General features: G+C 34.4%; 1 protein-coding gene and 2 long non-coding RNA genes across 3 annotated transcripts in view; 1 reads left to right on the top strand and 2 right to left on the bottom strand.

Annotated features, from left to right (window-relative positions):
* LOC124178533 (glutamate receptor ionotropic, NMDA 2B) overlaps window positions 1–23,600 on the bottom strand; it is a 2,057,245-nt gene that overhangs the window by 1,505,943 nt on the left and 527,702 nt on the right. The gene's annotated exons all lie outside the window — the stretch shown is intronic.
* Window positions 45–3,299, bottom strand: LOC124178558. The gene is made up of 2 exons (XR_006869836.1): window positions 3,023–3,299; window positions 45–199 (listed from the first exon to the last, which is right to left on the bottom strand). It is a non-coding gene; the product is annotated as an uncharacterized LOC124178558 (long non-coding RNA).
* On the top strand, window positions 10,643–16,903 carry LOC124178557. The gene is made up of 3 exons (XR_006869835.1): window positions 10,643–10,919; window positions 13,744–14,026; window positions 16,853–16,903. It is a non-coding gene; the product is annotated as an uncharacterized LOC124178557 (long non-coding RNA).

Genomic DNA, 23,600 nt, shown 5'->3' with positions numbered 1-23,600 from the left:
GTTTGAATCGCGTAAATAATGTGAATGTAAACTATGAAGCTATATTTAGGAAAGAAGTTTGTGACCGGGAGGTAGATTGAAAATGAAAGGTTCGTCGAAGTTCCGGTCAGGAAGAAGAAGAATTTAATAGTTGAAAAACGTGAATATACAAAATCGACGTTTCGGCCGGGCCCTGCCGACCATCCTCAGGAAATAAAATCTAAATAGTTAACAAAAAATAGGATGCTTCAACAAAACAATTCAGAGTTGAGAGCATGGAATATGTTTAACAATACAATATTTGTTGTTTTACAGAATTAAGTGAAAATTAAACAGTTTTAACGCAGCTGTCAAAGTGACAGTTTTAGGTTACGTGTCAAAATTTGAAGATAGGTTAATCAGATGAAAAATTGGTTTAAGAGAAATGAAAATTTGTCAGAAAAAAGCTTATTAATAATTTGGAAAAAAGGAGATGGGAAAAGATTAAATTAATTTAGAAAAGATTACTCACAAAAAATGACAACCGGTACATGCTTAGATGTTGTTAGTGGTACAGCATTTCGGACGGAAGTGAAGGTTAGCGGGGAACCATCCGTAAATCTATGTTGTTGATCACGTGTGAGATTTGAACTGTGCTCGAAAGTCATGGAGTACAAAGGCAGTGACCAATCAGGAGTAAGGGGCGTTACTGTTTTGAGAACCAACGATAATGTAGACTAGAGGATGTTGGAGTATAGGTGGCTAAGATTTTCGATATCTGTACGTTTGTTAACCGAGTTCCTTTTGTTCTTAGAGATATGTATCATTTCTTTGATAATGCGTTTGTACCAATTCGGTTCTGTAGCAAGGGTTATAGAGTTGTTAAAATCGAAATTGTGACCCAGGGTCAAAGCGTGATCTGCTAAAGCGCATCTTTCAGTGACATGGCATTTGATATTAGAACGATGACCAGAAATTCTATTTTTTAGGTGTTGTGACGTTTGTCCAATATAACTCATGCTACAGTCTCGACATGGTATTTTATATACACAGTTGATTTTCTCTAAATTAGGAGTAACAGATTTAAGATGAGAAAAAAGAGACAGTTTGGTAGTATTAGATATTTTAAAAGTAATTTCAATTCCCTCGTTCTTAAGAATTTTTTGGATTTGGCTAGATAGATTTTCTACATACGGTATAGAGATAGAGTTTTTAAATTTATCATTAACATCAGTTGGATTGTTGGAGTCTACATTCCAATCAATCGAGTTGTACATTTTTTCTATTCTATACTTTTTGATATCATTGATGAATTTGATAGGGTAGCCATTGGAAGTAAGAGTTGTTTCTACAAGTTTTAAATTCTAATTAAGGAATTGAGGGTTTGATATTTTTAGGCAGCGATCGAACAAGGATATGGCGACAGATTTTTTGTGTTTGATGGGATGATGTGAGTTGAAATGAATGTATCTCCCAGACCAGGTTGGTTTATGGTGCCAATCTAAGATTATGGTGTTATTGTGGTTGATTACCATAGTGTCTAAAAAACTGATTTTTCCATCTTTTTCCAACTCGAAAGTGAATTGGATACGTGGGTGAAAGCTGTTGAATTTATTAAGAAGGAGTTGTAGATTTTCGTTTTTAACACACGTTATAATATCATCGACGTAACGATAGTAAAAAGGTAGGCTGAAAGGAAGATTTGAAATGATTTTTTTTTCCAAGTGTTCAAGTACCAGATTCGCTACTACTGGGCTAATCGGTGAGCCCATTGCTACGCCAAAAATTTGTTGGTAGAAATTATCTTTGTAGGCGAAATAGCATGAATCTAGACACAGTTTGGTGGCGGCTAGGAATTCTTTTTTATTAATGTTAGTGTGACCTTTCAAATTGGGCCAGTTTTTACTGATGATCGATATCGCTAGTTTAGTTGGAATGTTGGTAAACAATGATTTGACATCTAGGGATACTAACAGGTGATTAGGTGGAATTGTTTTTCCCCTGATTTTGTTTACAAAGGACCAAGTGTCCTTGATGTGATAGTCTGATGTACCTGTTATGTTAGATAAGACACAAGAAAAAAATCTCGAGATTTTGTAGGTGGGGGAATTGATGTTAGAAACAATCGGTCTGAGTGGAACATTTTCTTTATGAATTTTTGGTAGAAAATAAATTTTAGGAGGAAGAGAGTTATATGTTTTGAGATGTTTAGCCGAGTTGGAATCTATAAATTTTTTCTGTTGCCATAGACTTATCATATCGTTGACTTGTTTTTGTACTTTTAAAGTGGGATCACGAGAGATAAGGTTATAGGTAGTCGAATCATTAAGGATATCTTGACATTTTTGTTCAAACTCCATCTTTTCCATGACGACTGTAATGTTACCTTTGTCGGCATCGGTGACAACTAGGTGGTTATTATGTTTTAAGAATTCCTTGGTATGTTTAACCTTGGAGGTTATTTCAAAGTGAGTAGTGGGAGGATTTTTGCCAAGTTTGTTGCTAATGAGTTGGCTAATATTAGATCTTACTTTGTCTTTGGTGATTCCACTTTTGTTAAAAAGAGCTAATTCTACGCTGCTTACAATATCATCAATAGGTAAATTAATATTATTAAATGGTAAACCGTGATTAGGACCGAGTGATAAGGTCTCTTTAATTTCAGAAGGTAAATCTGTCTTAGATAGGTTAACTAACCAATTATTATTGTGAAACTCTTTAGGAGTATGTATAGATTTAAGTTTGTTGAATTTTCTAATATTATCTGTCTTAATAGCATTGAATAAACGATTGGCCTTATTTATATCCAAGTTGAAGTTTTTATAATCCAAATTTGTGAAATGGTTCGAGAAGAAAAGGTTGATATTATTATTAAGTTCTTGGATTAACTGCCTTTCTTGTCGATAACATGTTTTAATTTCAAGCGACAGACACTTTTGTTGAAAAACGCGTAATGCTTTGATGAAAGTTTTTTCACTTTTTAAATGTTGAAGGTTTTTGATTTTAAAATTTAGAAAATTTGGAATAATTCCAAATTGGCGGCATTTAAGGAGGAACACCTTACGGTTTTTGATGCGTGCTAGTTTTTGCCGGTAGTTCCAGATCTTCTTGGTTTGTGAGTGATTTGAAGTTCGGTATGACGTAGGATGACGGTGGTACGAGACGTCCACGAAGCCGTTTCGATGCATTGTGTTTAGGAAAGAAGTTTGTGACCGGGAGGTAGATTGAAAATGAAAGGTTCGTCGAAGTTCCGGTCAGGAAGAAGAAGAATTTAATAGTTGAAAAACGTGAATATACAAAATCGACGTTTCGGCCGGGCCCTGCCGACCATCCTCAGGAAATAAAATCTAAATAGTTAACAAAAAATAGGATGCTTCAACAAAACAATTCAGAGTTGAGAGCATGGAATATGTTTAACAATACAATATTTGTTGTTTTACAGAATTAAGTGAAAATTAAACAGTTTTAACGCAGCTGTCAAAGTGACAGTTTTAGGTTACGTGTCAAAATTTGAAGATAGGTTAATCAGATGAAAAATTGGTTTAAGAGAAATGAAAATTTGTCAGAAAAAAGCTTATTAATAATTTGGAAAAAAGGAGATGGAAAAAGATTAAATTAATTTAGAAAAGATTACTCACAAAAAATGACAACCGGTACATGCTTAGATGTTGTTAGTGGTACAGCATTTCGGACGGAAGTGAAGGTTAGCGGGGAACCATCCGTAAATCTATGTTGTTGATCACGTGTGAGATTTGAACTGTGCTCGAAAGTCATGGAGTACAAAGGCAGTGACCAATCAGGAGTAAGGGGCGTTACTGTTTTGAGAACCAACGATAATGTAGACTAGAGGATGTTGGAGTATAGGTGGCTAAGATTTTCGATATCTGTACGTTTGTTAACCGAGTTCCTTTTGTTCTTAGAGATATGTATCATTTCTTTGATAATGCGTTTGTACCAATTCGGTTCTGTAGCAAGGGTTATAGAGTTGTTAAAATCGAAATTGTGACCCAGCGTCAAAGCGTGATCTGCTAAAGCGCATCTTTCAGTGACATGGCATTTGATATTAGAACGATGACCAGAAATTCTATTTTTTAGGTGTTGTGACGTTTGTCCAATATAACTCATGCTACAGTCTCGACATGGTATTTTATATACACAGTTGATTTTCTCTAAATTAGGAGTAACAGATTTAAGATGAGAAAAAAGAGACAGTTTGGTAGTATTAGATATTTTAAAAGTAATTTCAATTCCCTCGTTCTTAAGAATTTTTTGGATTTGGCTAGATAGATTTTCTACATACGGTATAGAGATAGAGTTTTTAAATTTATCATTAACATCAGTTGGATTGTTGGAGTCTACATTCCAATCAATCGAGTTGTACATTTTTTCTATTCTATACTTTTTGATATCATTGATGAATTTGATAGGGTAGCCATTGGAAGTAAGAGTTGTTTCTACAAGTTTTAAATTCTTATTTAAGGAATTGAGGGTTTGATATTTTTAGGCAGCGATCGAACAAGGATATGGCGACAGATTTTTTGTGTTTGATGGGATGATGTGAGTTGAAATGAATGTATCTCCCAGACCAGGTTGGTTTATGGTGCCAATCTAAGATTATGGTGTTATTGTACGAAACGGCTTCGTGGACGTCTCGTACCACCGTCATCCTACGTCATACCGAACTTCAAATCACTCACAAACCAAGAAGATCTGGAACTACCGGCAAAAACTAGCACGCATCAAAAACCGTAAGGTGTTCCTCCTTAAATGCCGCCAATTTGGAATTATTCCAAATTTTCTAAATTTTAAAATCAAAAACCTTCAACATTTAAAAAGTGAAAAAACTTTCATCAAAGCATTACGCGTTTTTCAACAAAAGTGTCTGTCGCTTGAAATTAAAACATGTTATCGACAAGAAAGGCAGTTAATCCAAGAACTTAATAATAATATCAACCTTTTCTTCTCGAACCATTTCACAAATTTGGATTATAAAAACTTCAACTTGGATATAAATAAGGCCAATCGTTTATTCAATGCTATTAAGACAGATAATATTAGAAAATTCAACAAACTTAAATCTATACATACTCCTAAAGAGTTTCACAATAATAATTGGTTAGTTAACCTATCTAAGACAGATTTACCTTCTGAAATTAAAGAGACCTTATCACTCGGTCCTAATCACGGTTTACCATTTAATAATATTAATTTACCTATTGATGATATTGTAAGCAGCGTAGAATTAGCTCTTTTTAACAAAAGTGGAATCACCAAAGACAAAGTAAGATCTAATATTAGCCAACTCATTAGCAACAAACTTGGCAAAAATCCTCCCACTACTCACTTTGAAATAACCTCCAAGGTTAAACATACCAAGGAATTCTTAAAACATAATAACCACCTAGTTGTCACCGATGCCGACAAAGGTAACATTACAGTCGTCATGGAAAAGATGGAGTTTGAACAAAAATGTCAAGATATCCTTAATGATTCGACTACCTATAACCTTATCTCTCGTGATCCCACTTTAAAAGTACAAAAACAAGTCAACGATATGATAAGTCTATGGCAACAGAAAAAATTTATAGATTCCAACTCGGCTAAACATCTCAAAACATATAACTCTCTTCCTCCTAAAATTTATTTTCTACCAAAAATTCATAAAGAAAATGTTCCACTCAGACCGATTGTTTCTAACATCAATTCCCCCACCTACAAAATCTCGAGATTTTTTTCTTGTGTCTTATCTAACATAACAGGTACATCAGACTATCACATCAAGGACACTTGGTCCTTTGTAAACAAAATCAGGGGAAAAACAATTCCACCTAATCACCTGTTAGTATCCCTAGATGTCAAATCATTGTTTACCAACATTCCAACTAAACTAGCGATATCGATCATCAGTAAAAACTGGCCCAATTTGAAAGGTCACACTAACATTAATAAAAAAGAATTCCTAGCCGCCACCAAACTGTGTCTAGATTCATGCTATTTCGCCTACAAAGATAATTTCTACCAACAAATTTTTGGCGTAGCAATGGGCTCACCGATTAGCCCAGTAGTAGCGAATCTGGTACTTGAACACTTGGAAAAAAAAATCATTTCAAATCTTCCTTTCAGCCTACCTTTTTACTATCGTTACGTCGATGATATTATAACGTGTGTTAAAAACGAAAATCTACAACTCCTTCTTAATAAATTCAACAGCTTTCACCCACGTATCCAATTCACTTTCGAGTTGGAAAAAGATGGAAAAATCAGTTTTTTAGACACTATGGTAATCAACCACAATAACACCATAATCTTAGATTGGCACCATAAACCAACCTGGTCTGGGAGATACATTCATTTCAACTCACATCATCCCATCAAACACAAAAAATCTGTCGCCATATCCTTGTTCGATCGCTGCCTAAAAATATCAAACCCTCAATTCCTTAAATAAGAATTTAAAACTTGTAGAAACAACTCTTACTTCCAATGGCTACCCTATCAAATTCATCAATGATATCAAAAAGTATAGAATAGAAAAAATGTACAACTCGATTGATTGGAATGTAGACTCCAACAATCCAACTGATGTTAATGATAAATTTAAAAACTCTATCTCTATACCGTATGTAGAAAATCTATCTAGCCAAATCCAAAAAATTCTTAAGAACGAGGGAATTGAAATTACTTTTAAAATATCTAATACTACCAAACTGTCTCTTTTTTCTCATCTTAAATCTGTTACTCCTAATTTAGAGAAAATCAACTGTGTATATAAAATACCATGTCGAGACTGTAGCATGAGTTATATTGGACAAACGTCACAACACCTAAAAAATAGAATTTCTGGTCATCGTTCTAATATCAAATGCCATGTCACTGAAAGATGCGCTTTAGCAGATCACGCTTTGACCCTGGGTCACAATTTCGATTTTAACAACTCTATAACCCTTGCTACAGAACCGAATTGGTACAAACGCATTATCAAAGAAATGATACATATCTCTAAGAACAAAAGGAACTCGGTTAACAAACGTACAGATATCGAAAATCTTAGCCACCTATACTCCAACATCCTCTAGTCTACATTATCGTTGGTTCTCAAAACAGTAACGCCCCTTACTCCTGATTGGTCACTGCCTTTGTACTCCATGACTTTCGAGCACAGTTCAAATCTCACACGTGATCAACAACATAGATTTACGGATGGTTCCCCGCTAACCTTCACTTCCGTCCGAAATGCTGTACCACTAACAACATCTAAGCATGTACCGGTTGTCATTTTTTGTGAGTAATCTTTTCTAAATTAATTTAATCTTTTCCCATCTCCTTTTTTCCAAATTATTAATAAGCTTTTTTCTGACAAATTTTCATTTCTCTTAAACCAATTTTTCATCTGATTAACCTATCTTCAAATTTTGACACGTAACCTAAAACTGTCACTTTGACAGCTGCGTTAAAACTGTTTAATTTTCACTTAATTCTGTAAAACAACAAATATTGTATTGTTAAACATATTCCATGCTCTCAACTCTGAATTGTTTTGTTGAAGCATCCTATTTTTTGTTAACTATTTAGATTTTATTTCCTGAGGATGGTCGGCAGGGCCCGGCCGAAACGTCGATTTTGTATATTCACGTTTTTCAACTATTAAATTCTTCTTCTTCCTGACCGGAACTTCGACGAACCTTTCATTTTCAATCTACCTCCCGGTCACAAACTTCTTTCCTAAACACAATGCATCGAAACGGCTTCGTGGACGTCTCGTACCACCCTCATCCTACGTCATACCGAACTTCAAATCACTCACAAACCAAGAAGATCTGGAACTACCGGCAAAAACTAGCACGCATCAAAAACCGTAAGGTGTTCCTCCTTAAATGCCGCCAATTTGGAATTATTCCAAATTTTCTAAATTTTAAAATCAAAAACCTTCAACATTTAAAAAGTGAAAAAACTTTCATCAAAGCATTACGCGTTTTTCAACAAAAGTGTCTGTCGCTTGAAATTAAAACATGTTATCGACAAGAAAGGCAGTTAATCCAAGAACTTAATAATAATATCAACCTTTTCTTCTCGAACCATTTCACAAATTTGGATTATAAAAACTTCAACTTGGATATAAATAAGGCCAATCGTTTATTCAATGCTATTAAGACAGATAATATTAGAAAATTCAACAAACTTAAATCTATACATACTCCTAAAGAGTTTCACAATAATAATTGGTTAGTTAACCTATCTAAGACAGATTTACCTTCTGAAATTAAAGAGACCTTATCACTCGGTCCTAATCACGGTTTACCATTTAATAATATTAATTTACCTATTGATGATATTGTAAGCAGCGTAGAATTAGCTCTTTTTAACAAAAGTGGAATCACCAAAGACAAAGTAAGATCTAATATTAGCCAACTCATTAGCAACAAACTTGGCAAAAATCCTCCCACTACTCACTTTGAAATAACCTCCAAGGTTAAACATACCAAGGAATTCTTAAAACATAATAACCACCTAGTTGTCACCGATGCCGACAAAGGTAACATTACAGTCGTCATGGAAAAGATGGAGTTTGAACAAAAATGTCAAGATATCCTTAATGATTCGACTACCTATAACCTTATCTCTCGTGATCCCACTTTAAAAGTACAAAAACAAGTCAACGATATGATAAGTCTATGGCAACAGAAAAAATTTATAGATTCCAACTCGGCTAAACATCTCAAAACATATAACTCTCTTCCTCCTAAAATTTATTTTCTACCAAAAATTCATAAAGAAAATGTTCCACTCAGACCGATTGTTTCTAACATCAATTCCCCCACCTACAAAATCTCGAGATTTTTTTCTTGTGTCTTATCTAACATAACAGGTACATCAGACTATCACATCAAGGACACTTGGTCCTTTGTAAACAAAATCAGGGGAAAAACAATTCCACCTAATCACCTGTTAGTATCCCTAGATGTCAAATCATTGTTTACCAACATTCCAACTAAACTAGCGATATCGATCATCAGTAAAAACTGGCCCAATTTGAAAGGTCACACTAACATTAATAAAAAAGAATTCCTAGCCGCCACCAAACTGTGTCTAGATTCATGCTATTTCGCCTACAAAGATAATTTCTACCAACAAATTTTTGGCGTAGCAATGGGCTCACCGATTAGCCCAGTAGTAGCGAATCTGGTACTTGAACACTTGGAAAAAAAAATCATTTCAAATCTTCCTTTCAGCCTACCTTTTTACTATCGTTACGTCGATGATATTATAACGTGTGTTAAAAACGAAAATCTACAACTCCTTCTTAATAAATTCAACAGCTTTCACCCACGTATCCAATTCACTTTCGAGTTGGAAAAAGATGGAAAAATCAGTTTTTTAGACACTATGGTAATCAACCACAATAACACCATAATCTTAGATTGGCACCATAAACCAACCTGGTCTGGGAGATACATTCATTTCAACTCACATCATCCCATCAAACACAAAAAATCTGTCGCCATATCCTTGTTCGATCGCTGCCTAAAAATATCAAACCCTCAATTCCTTAATTAGAATTTAAAACTTGTAGAAACAACTCTTACTTCCAATGGCTACCCTATCAAATTCATCAATGATATCAAAAAGTATAGAATAGAAAAAATGTACAACTCGATTGATTGGAATGTAGACTCCAACAATCCAACTGATGTTAATGATAAATTTAAAAACTCTATCTCTATACCGTATGTAGAAAATCTATCTAGCCAAATCCAAAAAATTCTTAAGAACGAGGGAATTGAAATTACTTTTAAAATATCTAATACTACCAAACTGTCTCTTTTTTCTCATCTTAAATCTGTTACTCCTAATTTAGAGAAAATCAACTGTGTATATAAAATACCATGTCGAGACTGTAGCATGAGTTATATTGGACAAACGTCACAACACCTAAAAAATAGAATTTCTGGTCATCGTTCTAATATCAAATGCCATGTCACTGAAAGATGCGCTTTAGCAGATCACGCTTTGACCCTGGGTCACAATTTCGATTTTAACAACTCTATAACCCTTGCTACAGAACCGAATTGGTACAAACGCATTATCAAAGAAATGATACATATCTCTAAGAACAAAAGGAACTCGGTTAACAAACGTACAGATATCGAAAATCTTAGCCACCTATACTCCAACATCCTCTAGTCTACATTATCGTTGGTTCTCAAAACAGTAACGCCCCTTACTCCTGATTGGTCACTGCCTTTGTACTCCATGACTTTCGAGCACAGTTCAAATCTCACACGTGATCAACAACATAGATTTACGGATGGTTCCCCGCTAACCTTCACTTCCGTCCGAAATGCTGTACCACTAACAACATCTAAGCATGTACCGGTTGTCATTTTTTGTGAGTAATCTTTTCTAAATTAATTTAATCTTTTCCCATCTCCTTTTTTCCAAATTATTAATAAGCTTTTTTCTGACAAATTTTCATTTCTCTTAAACCAATTTTTCATCTGATTAACCTATCTTCAAATTTTGACACGTAACCTAAAACTGTCACTTTGACAGCTGCGTTAAAACTGTTTAATTTTCACTTAATTCTGTAAAACAACAAATATTGTATTGTTAAACATATTCCATGCTCTCAACTCTGAATTGTTTTGTTGAAGCATCCTATTTTTTGTTAACTATTTAGATTTTATTTCCTGAGGATGGTCGGCAGGGCCCGGCCGAAACGTCGATTTTGTATATTCACGTTTTTCAACTATTAAATTCTTCTTCTTCCTGACCGGAACTTCGACGAACCTTTCATTTTCAATCTACCTCCCGGTCACAAACTTCTTTCCTAAACACAATGCATCGAAACGGCTTCGTGGACGTCTCGTACCACCGTCATCCTACGTCATACCGAACTTCAAATCACTCACAAACCAAGAAGATCTGGAACTACCGGCAAAAACTAGCACGCATCAAAAACCGTAAGGTGTTCCTCCTTAAATGCCGCCAATTTGGAATTATTCCAAATTTTCTAAATTTTAAAATCAAAAACCTTCAACATTTAAAAAGTGAAAAAACTTTCATCAAAGCATTACGCGTTTTTCAACAAAAGTGTCTGTCGCTTGAAATTAAAACATGTTATCGACAAGAAAGGCAGTTAATCCAAGAACTTAATAATAATATCAACCTTTTCTTCTCGAACCATTTCACAAATTTGGATTATAAAAACTTCAACTTGGATATAAATAAGGCCAATCGTTTATTCAATGCTATTAAGACAGATAATATTAGAAAATTCAACAAACTTAAATCTATACATACTCCTAAAGAGTTTCACAATAATAATTGGTTAGTTAACCTATCTAAGACAGATTTACCTTCTGAAATTAAAGAGACCTTATCACTCGGTCCTAATCACGGTTTACCATTTAATAATATTAATTTACCTATTGATGATATTGTAAGCAGCGTAGAATTAGCTCTTTTTAACAAAAGTGGAATCACCAAAGACAAAGTAAGATCTAATATTAGCCAACTCATTAGCAACAAACTTGGCAAAAATCCTCCCACTACTCACTTTGAAATAACCTCCAAGGTTAAACATACCAAGGAATTCTTAAAACATAATAACCACCTAGTTGTCACCGATGCCGACAAAGGTAACATTACAGTCGTCATGGAAAAGATGGAGTTTGAACAAAAATGTCAAGATATCCTTAATGATTCGACTACCTATAACCTTATCTCTCGTGATCCCACTTTAAAAGTACAAAAACAAGTCAACGATATGATAAGTCTATGGCAACAGAAAAAATTTATAGATTCCAACTCGGCTAAACATCTCAAAACATATAACTCTCTTCCTCCTAAAATTTATTTTCTACCAAAAATTCATAAAGAAAATGTTCCACTCAGACCGATTGTTTCTAACATCAATTCCCCCACCTACAAAATCTCGAGATTTTTTTCTTGTGTCTTATCTAACATAACAGGTACATCAGACTATCACATCAAGGACACTTGGTCCTTTGTAAACAAAATCAGGGGAAAAACAATTCCACCTAATCACCTGTTAGTATCCCTAGATGTCAAATCATTGTTTACCAACATTCCAACTAAACTAGCGATATCGATCATCAGTAAAAACTGGCCCAATTTGAAAGGTCACACTAACATTAATAAAAAAGAATTCCTAGCCGCCACCAAACTGTGTCTAGATTCATGCTATTTCGCCTACAAAGATAATTTCTACCAACAAATTTTTGGCGTAGCAATGGGCTCACCGATTAGCCCAGTAGTAGCGAATCTGGTACTTGAACACTTGGAAAAAAAAATCATTTCAAATCTTCCTTTCAGCCTACCTTTTTACTATCGTTACGTCGATGATATTATAACGTGTGTTAAAAACGAAAATCTACAACTCCTTCTTAATAAATTCAACAGCTTTCACCCACGTATCCAATTCACTTTCGAGTTGGAAAAAGATGGAAAAATCAGTTTTTTAGACACTATGGTAATCAACCACAATAACACCATAATCTTAGATTGGCACCATAAACCAACCTGGTCTGGGAGATACATTCATTTCAACTCACATCATCCCATCAAACACAAAAAATCTGTCGCCATATCCTTGTTCGATCGCTGCCTAAAAATATCAAACCCTCAATTCCTTAAATAAGAATTTAAAACTTGTAGAAACAACTCTTACTTCCAATGGCTACCCTATCAAATTCATCAATGATATCAAAAAGTATAGAATAGAAAAAATGTACAACTCGATTGATTGGAATGTAGACTCCAACAATCCAACTGATGTTAATGATAAATTTAAAAACTCTATCTCTATACCGTATGTAGAAAATCTATCTAGCCAAATCCAAAAAATTCTTAAGAACGAGGGAATTGAAATTACTTTTAAAATATCTAATACTACCAAACTGTCTCTTTTTTCTCATCTTAAATCTGTTACTCCTAATTTAGAGAAAATCAACTGTGTATATAAAATACCATGTCGAGACTGTAGCATGAGTTATATTGGACAAACGTCACAACACCTAAAAAATAGAATTTCTGGTCATCGTTCTAATATCAAATGCCATGTCACTGAAAGATGCGCTTTAGCAGATCACGCTTTGACCCTGGGTCACAATTTCGATTTTAACAACTCTATAACCCTTGCTACAGAACCGAATTGGTACAAACGCATTATCAAAGAAATGATACATATCTCTAAGAACAAAAGGAACTCGGTTAACAAACGTACAGATATCGAAAATCTTAGCCACCTATACTCCAACATCCTCTAGTCTACATTATCGTTGGTTCTCAAAACAGTAACGCCCCTTACTCCTGATTGGTCACTGCCTTTGTACTCCATGACTTTCGAGCACAGTTCAAATCTCACACGTGATCAACAACATAGATTTACGGATGGTTCCCCGCTAACCTTCACTTCCGTCCGAAATGCTGTACCACTAACAACATCTAAGCATGTACCGGTTGTCATTTTTTGTGAGTAATCTTTTCTAAATTAATTTAATCTTTTCCCATCTCCTTTTTTCCAAATTATTAATAAGCTTTTTTCTGACAAATTTTCATTTCTCTTAAACCAATTTTTCATCTGATTAACCTATCTTCAAATTTTGACACGTAACCTAAAACTGTCACTCTGACAGCTGCGTTAAAACTGTTTAATTTTCACTTAATTCTGTAAAACAACAAATATTGTATTGTTAAACATATTCCATGCTCTCAACTCTGAATTGTTTTGTTGAAGCATCCTATTTTTTGTTAACTATTTAGATTTTATTTCCTGAGGATGGTCGGCAGGGCCCGGCCGAAACGTCGATTTTGTATATTCACGTTTTTCAACTATTAAATTCTTCTTCTTCCTGACCGGAACTTCGACGAACCTTTCATTTTCAATCTACCTCCCGGTCACAAACTTCTTTCCTAAACACAATGCATCGAAACGGCTTCGTGGACGTCTCGTACCACCGTCATCCTACGTCATACCGAACTTCAAATCACTCACAAACCAAGAAGATCTGGAACTACCGGCAAAAACTAGCACGCATCAAAAACCGTAAGGTGTTCCTCCTTAAATGCCGCCAATTTGGAATTATTCCAAATTTTCTAAATTTTAAAATCAAAAACCTTCAACATTTAAAAAGTGAAAAAACTTTCATCAAAGCATTACGCGTTTTTCAACAAAAGTGTCTGTCGCTTGAAATTAAAACATGTTATCGACAAGAAAGGCAGTTAATCCAAGAACTTAATAATAATATCAACCTTTTCTTCTCGAACCATTTCACAAATTTGGATTATAAAAACTTCAACTTGGATATAAATAAGGCCAATCGTTTATTCAATGCTATTAAGACAGATAATATTAGAAAATTCAACAAACTTAAATCTATACATACTCCTAAAGAGTTTCACAATAATAATTGGTTAGTTAACCTATCTAAGACAGATTTACCTTCTGAAATTAAAGAGACCTTATCACTCGGTCCTAATCACGGTTTACCATTTAATAATATTAATTTACCTATTGATGATATTGTAAGCAGCGTAGAATTAGCTCTTTTTAACAAAAGTGGAATCACCAAAGACAAAGTAAGATCTAATATTAGCCAACTCATTAGCAACAAACTTGGCAAAAATCCTCCCACTACTCACTTTGAAATAACCTCCAAGGTTAAACATACCAAGGAATTCTTAAAACATAATAACCACCTAGTTGTCACCGATGCCGACAAAGGTAACATTACAGTCGTCATGGAAAAGATGGAGTTTGAACAAAAATGTCAAGATATCCTTAATGATTCGACTACCTATAACCTTATCTCTCGTGATCCCACTTTAAAAGTACAAAAACAAGTCAACGATATGATAAGTCTATGGCAACAGAAAAAATTTATAGATTCCAACTCGGCTAAACATCTCAAAACATATAACTCTCTTCCTCCTAAAATTTATTTTCTACCAAAAATTCATAAAGAAAATGTTCCACTCAGACCGATTGTTTCTAACATCAATTCCCCCACCTACAAAATCTCGAGATTTTTTTCTTGTGTCTTATCTAACATAACAGGTACATCAGACTATCACATCAAGGACACTTGGTCCTTTGTAAACAAAATCAGGGGAAAAACAATTCCACCTAATCACCTGTTAGTATCCCTAGATGTCAAATCATTGTTTACCAACATTCCAACTAAACTAGCGATATCGATCATCAGTAAAAACTGGCCCAATTTGAAAGGTCACACTAACATTAATAAAAAAGAATTCCTAGCCGCCACCAAACTGTGTCTAGATTCATGCTATTTCGCCTACAAAGATAATTTCTACCAACAAATTTTTGGCGTAGCAATGGGCTCACCGATTAGCCCAGTAGTAGCGAATCTGGTACTTGAACACTTGGAAAAAAAAAAATCATTTCAAATCTTCCTTTCAGCCTACCTTTTTACTATCGTTACGTCGATGATATTATAACGTGTGTTAAAAACGAAAATCTACAACTCCTTCTTAATAAATTCAACAGCTTTCACCCACGTATCCAATTCACTTTCGAGTTGGAAAAAGATGGAAAAATCAGTTTTTTAGACACTATGGTAATCAACCACAATAACACCATAATCTTAGATTGGCACCATAAACCAACCTGGTCTGGGAGATACATTCATTTCAACTCACATCATCCCATCAAACACAAAAAATCTGTCGCCATATCCTTGTTCGATCGCTGCCTAAAAATATCAAACCCTCAATTCCTTAATTAGAATTTAAAACTTGTAGAAACAACTCTTACTTCCAATGGCTACCCTATCAAATTCATCAATGATATCAAAAAGTATAGAATAGAAAAAATGTACAACTCGATTGATTGGAATGTAGACTCCAACAATCCAACTGATGTTAATGATAAATTTAAAAACTCTATCTCTATACCGTATGTAGAAAATCTATCTAGCCAAATCCAAAAAATTCTTAAGAACGAGGGAATTGAAATTACTTTTAAAATATCTAATACTACCAAACTGTCTCTTTTTTTCTCATCTTAAATCTGTTACTCCTAATTTAGAGAAAATCAACTGTGTATATAAAATACCATGTCGAGACTGTAGCATGAGTTATATTGGACAAACGTCACAACACCTAAAAAATAGAATTTCTGGTCATCGTTCTAATATCAAATGCCATGTCACTGAAAGATGCGCTTTAGCAGATCACGCTTTGACCCTGGGTCACAATTTCGATTTTAACAACTCTATAACCCTTGCTACAGAACCGAATTGGTACAAACGCATTATCAAAGAAATGATACATATCTCTAAGAACAAAAGGAACTCGGTTAACAAACGTACAGATATCGAAAATCTTAGCCACCTATACTCCAACATCCTCTAGTCTACATTATCGTTGGTTCTCAAAACAGTAACGCCCCTTACTCCTGATTGGTCACTGCCTTTGTACTCCATGACTTTCGAGCACAGTTCAAATCTCACACGTGATCAACAACATAGATTTACGGATGGTTCCCCGCTAACCTTCACTTCCGTCCGAAATGCTGTACCACTAACAACATCTAAGCATGTACCGGTTGTCATTTTTTGTGAGTAATCTTTTCTAAATTAATTTAATCTTTTCCCATCTCCTTTTTTCCAAATTATTAATAAGCTTTTTTCTGACAAATTTTCATTTCTCTTAAACCAATTTTTCATCTGATTAACCTATCTTCAAATTTTGACACGTAACCTAAAACTGTCACTTTGACAGCTGCGTTAAAACTGTTTAATTTTCACTTAATTCTGTAAAACAACAAATATTGTATTGTTAAACATATTCCATGCTCTCAACTCTGAATTGTTTTGTTGAAGCATCCTATTTTTTGTTAACTATTTAGATTTTATTTCCTGAGGATGGTCGGCAGGGCCCGGCCGAAACGTCGATTTTGTATATTCACGTTTTTCAACTATTAAATTCTTCTTCTTCCTGACCGGAACTTCGACGAACCTTTCATTTTCTATGAAGCTATAGTCAGAAAAGTAGACAGAAACTGATTATACGATATTAAATTTGAAGTTCTTCATACAATTATTAGTGATTATAAGTGACATGTCGTGACTATCTAACAAATCATTTAGGAGGTCAAAGTGCCAGTATAGAAACTGAGATGATGTGACCTAATTCATCCTAGGTTACTTTGACATGGAGAAAATAGGGTATTCTAGGGCAGAGAAGGAACAAAAAATAAGATGAGCCGACAGCAAGTGAATGAGAACAGAATAAGAAAATTCAACAAGTTGATAAAAATATTATAAGAGGTGTGTGAAACATGAACTATCTACGATGTATTTAACCCAAAAGAAATGCTTCCATTCGGTATTTTGATATACAAAATAATCAGACAAGTCATATACTAATTGTATATACTATATTTGAAATTGTGATCTGTTACCCATATGGAGCTATGTATCTGTCAGATGAAATAATTTTATATTTCAATATCTTTCGCTGTTCACATTCACATTATACCGAGTCTCACGTATAGTTTTATGACTTTCATTTAAGATTCATTAATACAGTTCTATTGATTTTTGCATTTATGAATCTGAATATAAGCTTTGTTCGTGTTTTAGATTACATGTAAATTTGTGTTAATTTTTCTTTGTATGGAACTTTAGTATTATATGATGATATTTTTATCTAGAGTTGGCAACAGTTTATGATAGTTTTAAATAACCCGTGAACCAAGAGGGCTCGGTTTGTGAGTCAGCGTCTTGTAGGTTTATATTGATTTTTTTTTTTTATTTATCCAATAGTACAAAGTACATATTGCAGAGGTACTAGGATAAACCCAGTATCTCTGCTACATCCTACAGAATGCGATTAACGCATTGTTCGCGGGTTTGGAGTATACAAAATAATAAAAATATAACTTAAAAACTACTTAAAGTTAAAATAAATGAAAATTCTATTAATTTATAAAATAATAAAATTTCGTTAAAGTACGAATTAAATTCGCATAACATAGTCTCTTTCTCAATTATTTTCACTTAACCATGTTTTTATTTTGCTCTTAATAGTTCTCATATTTATCTTAAGACTCTTCAGTTCATTCGGTAACAAATTAAATGTTTTAATTGCAATATAATAACAACTTTTTTATGCAATGTTTTGTTTGCTTTCGGTAATTGAATAGTTTTTGCTCTAGTTTTACAATTTGACTCTTCAAATTTTATACCAAGCTCTTTATAGTAGAATATCACAGATTTCATTGTCGAGATTTGTTCAAGAGTCAGTGGTAATTTCTCATATTTAATTTCTTTTCTACATACTATTCGCATGATTTTATTTTGTATCATTTGTAAAGGGTATTAATTGCTAGCATAAGCACTACCCCACGCAATTATACCATAAGATATTACCCCATAGAAATACGCTTAATAGACTTGCATAAGTATTTTCGTACTAGCATACTTTGCCATCTTAAAGAAAATAAATATTAAATACTTAACTTAATTCACCATGTATCTTATATGCTGTTTCCATTTTAAATTAAAATCAATAGTGACACCCAAATATTTGCAAAAATCTACTCTTCTTATCAATTTTTCATTAATTGTAATTTGTATATTATCAGGAAGACTGTCCTCGTAACTACCAAAAGTAATATATACTGCTTGCTCTATATTCAGTGATAGCTTATTGAAGGCAAGCCAGTTTGCAACTTCCTTTGGATATTTATTCATTTCTATCTTTGCCAATTCCCATGTATCATAATTGTGTATCATCTTTGTCATTCCCATCACCATGATTTGTGTAAAAAATTATTTTGTTTGTGGTTACCGACGGTATCCATGAATACGTCACTTAGTGTAATTTCCGGTGAATATCAAATACGTATATTACATAAGTATTAAGAATTCTGCGTCTTATTGTTACCGTTATTATTTTCATTAATATCAATAAAAGTGTCTAAAATCAACACTTTCTTAGTATAGGTACGGACTGTAAGTTTGTGAGTCGCGTACCTCAGCCTCAACTTTCGCGTTCGAGGTTTGTCATGGCGATGTCATTAATTTTCGAAAATATTACGATATTCGGGAGATAATGTATTCTCAGAAGGGGAAGAAGGTATTTTTAAGCCGTATGTGTGTGTGTAGTATAGTCATACAATAATCCGTTGTGTATGTGTTATAGAATTTATGTTTCATTTGTTATTGTATTATATCATGTTCTTGAAAAATGGTTAGTGACGGCCTCAGTGGACATTGAGACTTCTTGGCAATTAGTCACGGTCTACAGTAAAAATATTTATTTTATTGTTGTAATTATTGATTATTCGAATGGTTATTCTGTTAGTATTTATCACCAAAAAACGAACATGTATGTTTCAGATAAAATAAATGGATGAATTACTAGGTGGAGAAGACTTCTATCGGAGAGCTAAGCGCTAAGCCATCCTGTCCACCTTTAACCCAACAAATTTTTTTAATAGTAATTCGAATCGAGTTTTACAATCTGAGAAAGTGCTATTCTGAACACCAATGAGCAAAGACGAAGGTTTTTAAGTTGCGTTTGAACCTCGTAACTGTAACGTGAACTCTACGATGAAGTTCGAGCGGGCTCAGTCAAGAATAGAGAGCTAGGTCGACCAACATCTGAGTTAGCGTACGTTTAAAGCCGCAGGTCCTACGGAGTTGGATTACTGTCGCGCTTGGAATGCAAAACATGATTACGTTAGTGCACAGATTAGTCAAGGATGAGATGCAAGGTTGAGACGCAGTTGAGAATTCGTTTGACTAGTTTTTATTTATTTCATAAAAAAAATATTAAATATAAAATATACATAGAAAAGAATTTAAGTAACGTTTTTTTTTTATGATCAAATCTGTTGCAACGAATTTCTCATGTCTATGTAGTTTGTGTAAAAGATATGAATAACTGAATAGTTTAAATAGAATAATAGGTCAAATATATACATTTTTTTGATTTAGATATTTAATAAAGAGTCTATAAATAAGTATAGGTTTCAAGTTATACAAAATATTATTCACATTAAATGGTAATCTCAAGAGCTTGGTGAACAATTAAACATGTATATATTTGTCCTTACGATGTACGAAATATTATTACTCTGCCACAAATACTGAACAACTGATCCCCAGCACAGCGTCACGTGTTACCAGTCACACATATACATATGAAGATGCTAGTGTGTCAGTATATGATGTCCAAATTAGCACATTTTTATAAAGAGCATATCTGTGAAGCCAGTTGTCAGTGGCTTCATCATACGTCATTTTGATTAGAATGTTTCGGTACCCAAAAAAGCTTGGGTACCTCGAACGATGGCATCCAATCTGGTTACCAGTTCTACCAGTTCCTCGATTTGCTCATCGTTTAATCGGGTTTGTATTTCTTCGTGAATGTAAATTCTTTAGATGCTCCGTAAATCCAGACCCGAAAATGGAGGTTTCTCAGGTTCCGGGGTTAGAGGTAAAGAATATTCACGCCGCATCTCAGGAACCATGGTCTGAAAAGAAATTCGGAGTTATTTCATTTCATTTAGTGAATTTTGGAAGTTGAATACTCCCAATCATAAGTGATATTAAAACTGGAAGAAAAAAATCAGAAATAGCTAAACCGTATTGGATAGATATGGCAAACAAATCTCGCTCGAGCGTTTTAAAACTAGTTGGAAATATTTTTACTACTGCGACTTGGGTAAGTGTCTAACGAAAAAAAGATTTTAGAAATGTTGATGGTAACAATAGTAGGATTGAAGTACTTACCGGTTACGTTCTCAGAGAATTGAAGCACAGTAACGTGGCTCAACTCGACTGACAATGAGCAGGTCCAGGCTCCACAGTCCTGTATAAGGAACCCGTATGTTGATGTTTTGCAAACGAAAAAATGCGATATCGTAGGGTGCTTCCCATGTACACCGAGTGTCACTATCTCACTTCGTATAATTTGCCAGTGCGTAACGCTCCACGCACAGCTTTATACACACAGACAAACGTACATCACGCTCTATAAAAAGGCTTCACATCACGGTGAACGATCATTTAAGTATCAACTTTTCAAGTGCACGTGAGAAGAAGAAAGCTTAAGATGGAATCCGCGAAGTGTTTGAAATTGATCAGCATCATGGAATCGGCTTACAAAATATATAAATGGGTTAGATTCGAAATGCAAAATATCCGGCTTCTAAACAAAATTCTGCGAAACGCTTCAATAATTGGAGAAAAGACTAGAATTATCACCACGATTGGAGTCTTGAAAACGCTCGCAACAAAATTCAAACGGCTTCAGAGAACGGGTGACGGTACGCGCAAGCAACGAAGGAGCGATCGAGTACACTGGAAAAATTTGGAATCGGGTTTTGAGGGAAGAATTCGAACCGGATCCATCGTTAATTTGAAACATAAAGACGTGGTAAGTTTTCTGAAGGATGCAAAGGAACTTGCTGTTACGAGACTAAAAAACGCTTTGCAGAAGGCGTGGAGTCTGAAAGTTAACGTTATGTTGGCTTGTAAATTTGAAATAAGAAAAGGTGATCAAATGGTGGAAGAGATCAGATTTTTCAATACGAGAAACGAAATCATCCTCCAGACAACGAACATCAGGGAATGTTTCATCGAAAATGCGACATATCGTTTGTTGAAGAAGGTGGAAGATTTCAAGGAAATGGATTCAAGCTGGTCGTTAATTGAAATTATAATCTTTACCGTCAACCGAAAATTTCGAAATCGTTCTCTTCAACTAGCAAATTTTTCTCGCGAAAAATATGACATGGTATTTCATATCAACAAAAATAAACGGCCCGCCGTTCAAAAAATGGCTAAATTAATGTAATTTCACATTAATAGCCAAACACAAACGTCACATGTGTGCACATGTCAACAAATTTCACACACAAAGTCAAAATATGTGCTATCGCGATGAACTTCAAAATGTGTAAATATATTCAAAGGCACACGAAAACAAACAATTTTCGAAATACAGGTGATGAGAGAAATTAATGACATGTAGTCAGGGCGGCTAGGTGGTCGAGTGGAGTAAGTCTCCAGTAAAGCATCTCTAGATACCAGGTTCGATTCCTGGCTCCGTCGTTAATTTTTCAACTCACGTGAAAATTTAGAAATTGTTCTCTTCAACTAGCAAATTTTTCTCGCAAAAAATATGATATGGTATTTCATATCAACAAAAATGAACGGCTCGCCGTTCAAAAAATGGCTAAATTAATGTAATTTCACATTAATAGCCACATACAAATGTCACATGTGTGCACATGTCAACAAGTTTCACACACAAAGTTAAAATATGTGCTATCGCGACGAACTTCAAAATATTAAACTTATCGTCAACGTTAACAAGTACATACCACTTCGTGGTGATCTGTATACTTGCACCCCGTTACCGAAGCATATTGGCGATAAGAAGGCTGTGGTAAACATGGAAAACAAGGACTCCTATTGCTTTCTTTGGTCGGTCACCGCAGCTCTGTTCCCAACCAACAACTATCCCAACAGAACCAGCTCGTACCCACATTTCAGCGTGGTGCTACGGTATGACGGTATAAACTTTCCCATTTCTCTAGACAAAATCGTCATTTTATAATTTGAAAAACTCAACGGACTTTCCATTAACGTTTATGGTATAGACCAAGATGATAGGGAAAAAAAAAGTGAAATGGTACCGATTCACTTGAGTCAGAATACGTCTGATAAACCTGTAATTCATCTCTTAGTAGTAGAAAGTGAGAGTACTGACCATGACGATGATGTTGATATGGAAAATAGTGAAAAAATAGAATCTATCACTTTGCTTGTATTCGAAATTTATCGGGGTTAACAAGTTATGAAATTTCAAAACATGCACATCAGACTTGGTTGTGTGATAGATGCTTATTGCACTTCCAATCTCGAAGATGTCTGTCAAAGTACAGAATTGAATGCATGAGTTTAAAAGAGATCAAAGTTGTTATACCCACGGAGGAGGAAAAGATTCTGCAATTGAAAAATTTTAAGCACAAAGTAACAGTTCCGTTTTGCATTTATGCGGATCTTGAATGTTTATTGAAACCTGCTCATATTCAAGTGTCGAAAACGAAATTTGGACATCAGGCAAAATTAATGTATGCAGACACGGACAGTTTGATATATCCCTTTACCGTCCCTAACATGTACGACTGCATCAAACAGGACTTGAATAAATTTGACGCCTCCGATTATCCGCCTGTTAACGTCTACGGAATACCGTTGGTTAACAAAAAAAGTCCTAGGTGGAATAAAAGACGAGTGTAAAGGGAAAATATTAGCAGGATTTCTTGCATTAAGAGCGGAATTGTATTCATTTAGAGTGTTAGGAAAGGATAAAGGTGAAAAACGGGCCAAGGGTGTCAAAGGATCGCTATTAAAAACAATAACTTTTGATGATTACTTAAAGTGCGCTTTTCAACATCAAAATCTGGTCAAATATCAGAGTCCTATTTATGAGTCAAAAGCATCAGATCTGTACCATAGAACAGAGAAGATAGCACTGAGCTGGAACGACGATAAACGGACCGTATTTCCAAACACGATCGATACGCTTCTGTGCGGCTACAAGACCTGCAGATAAACTGAATTTTATAGTAGTTA

This window comes from Neodiprion fabricii, chromosome 3 (genome assembly GCF_021155785.1).
Source record: "Neodiprion fabricii isolate iyNeoFabr1 chromosome 3, iyNeoFabr1.1, whole genome shotgun sequence".
NCBI lineage: Eukaryota > Metazoa > Arthropoda > Insecta > Hymenoptera > Diprionidae > Neodiprion > Neodiprion fabricii.
Note: the sequence above shows the minus strand (reverse complement) of the source record. Positions and strands in the feature narration are given on the sequence as shown.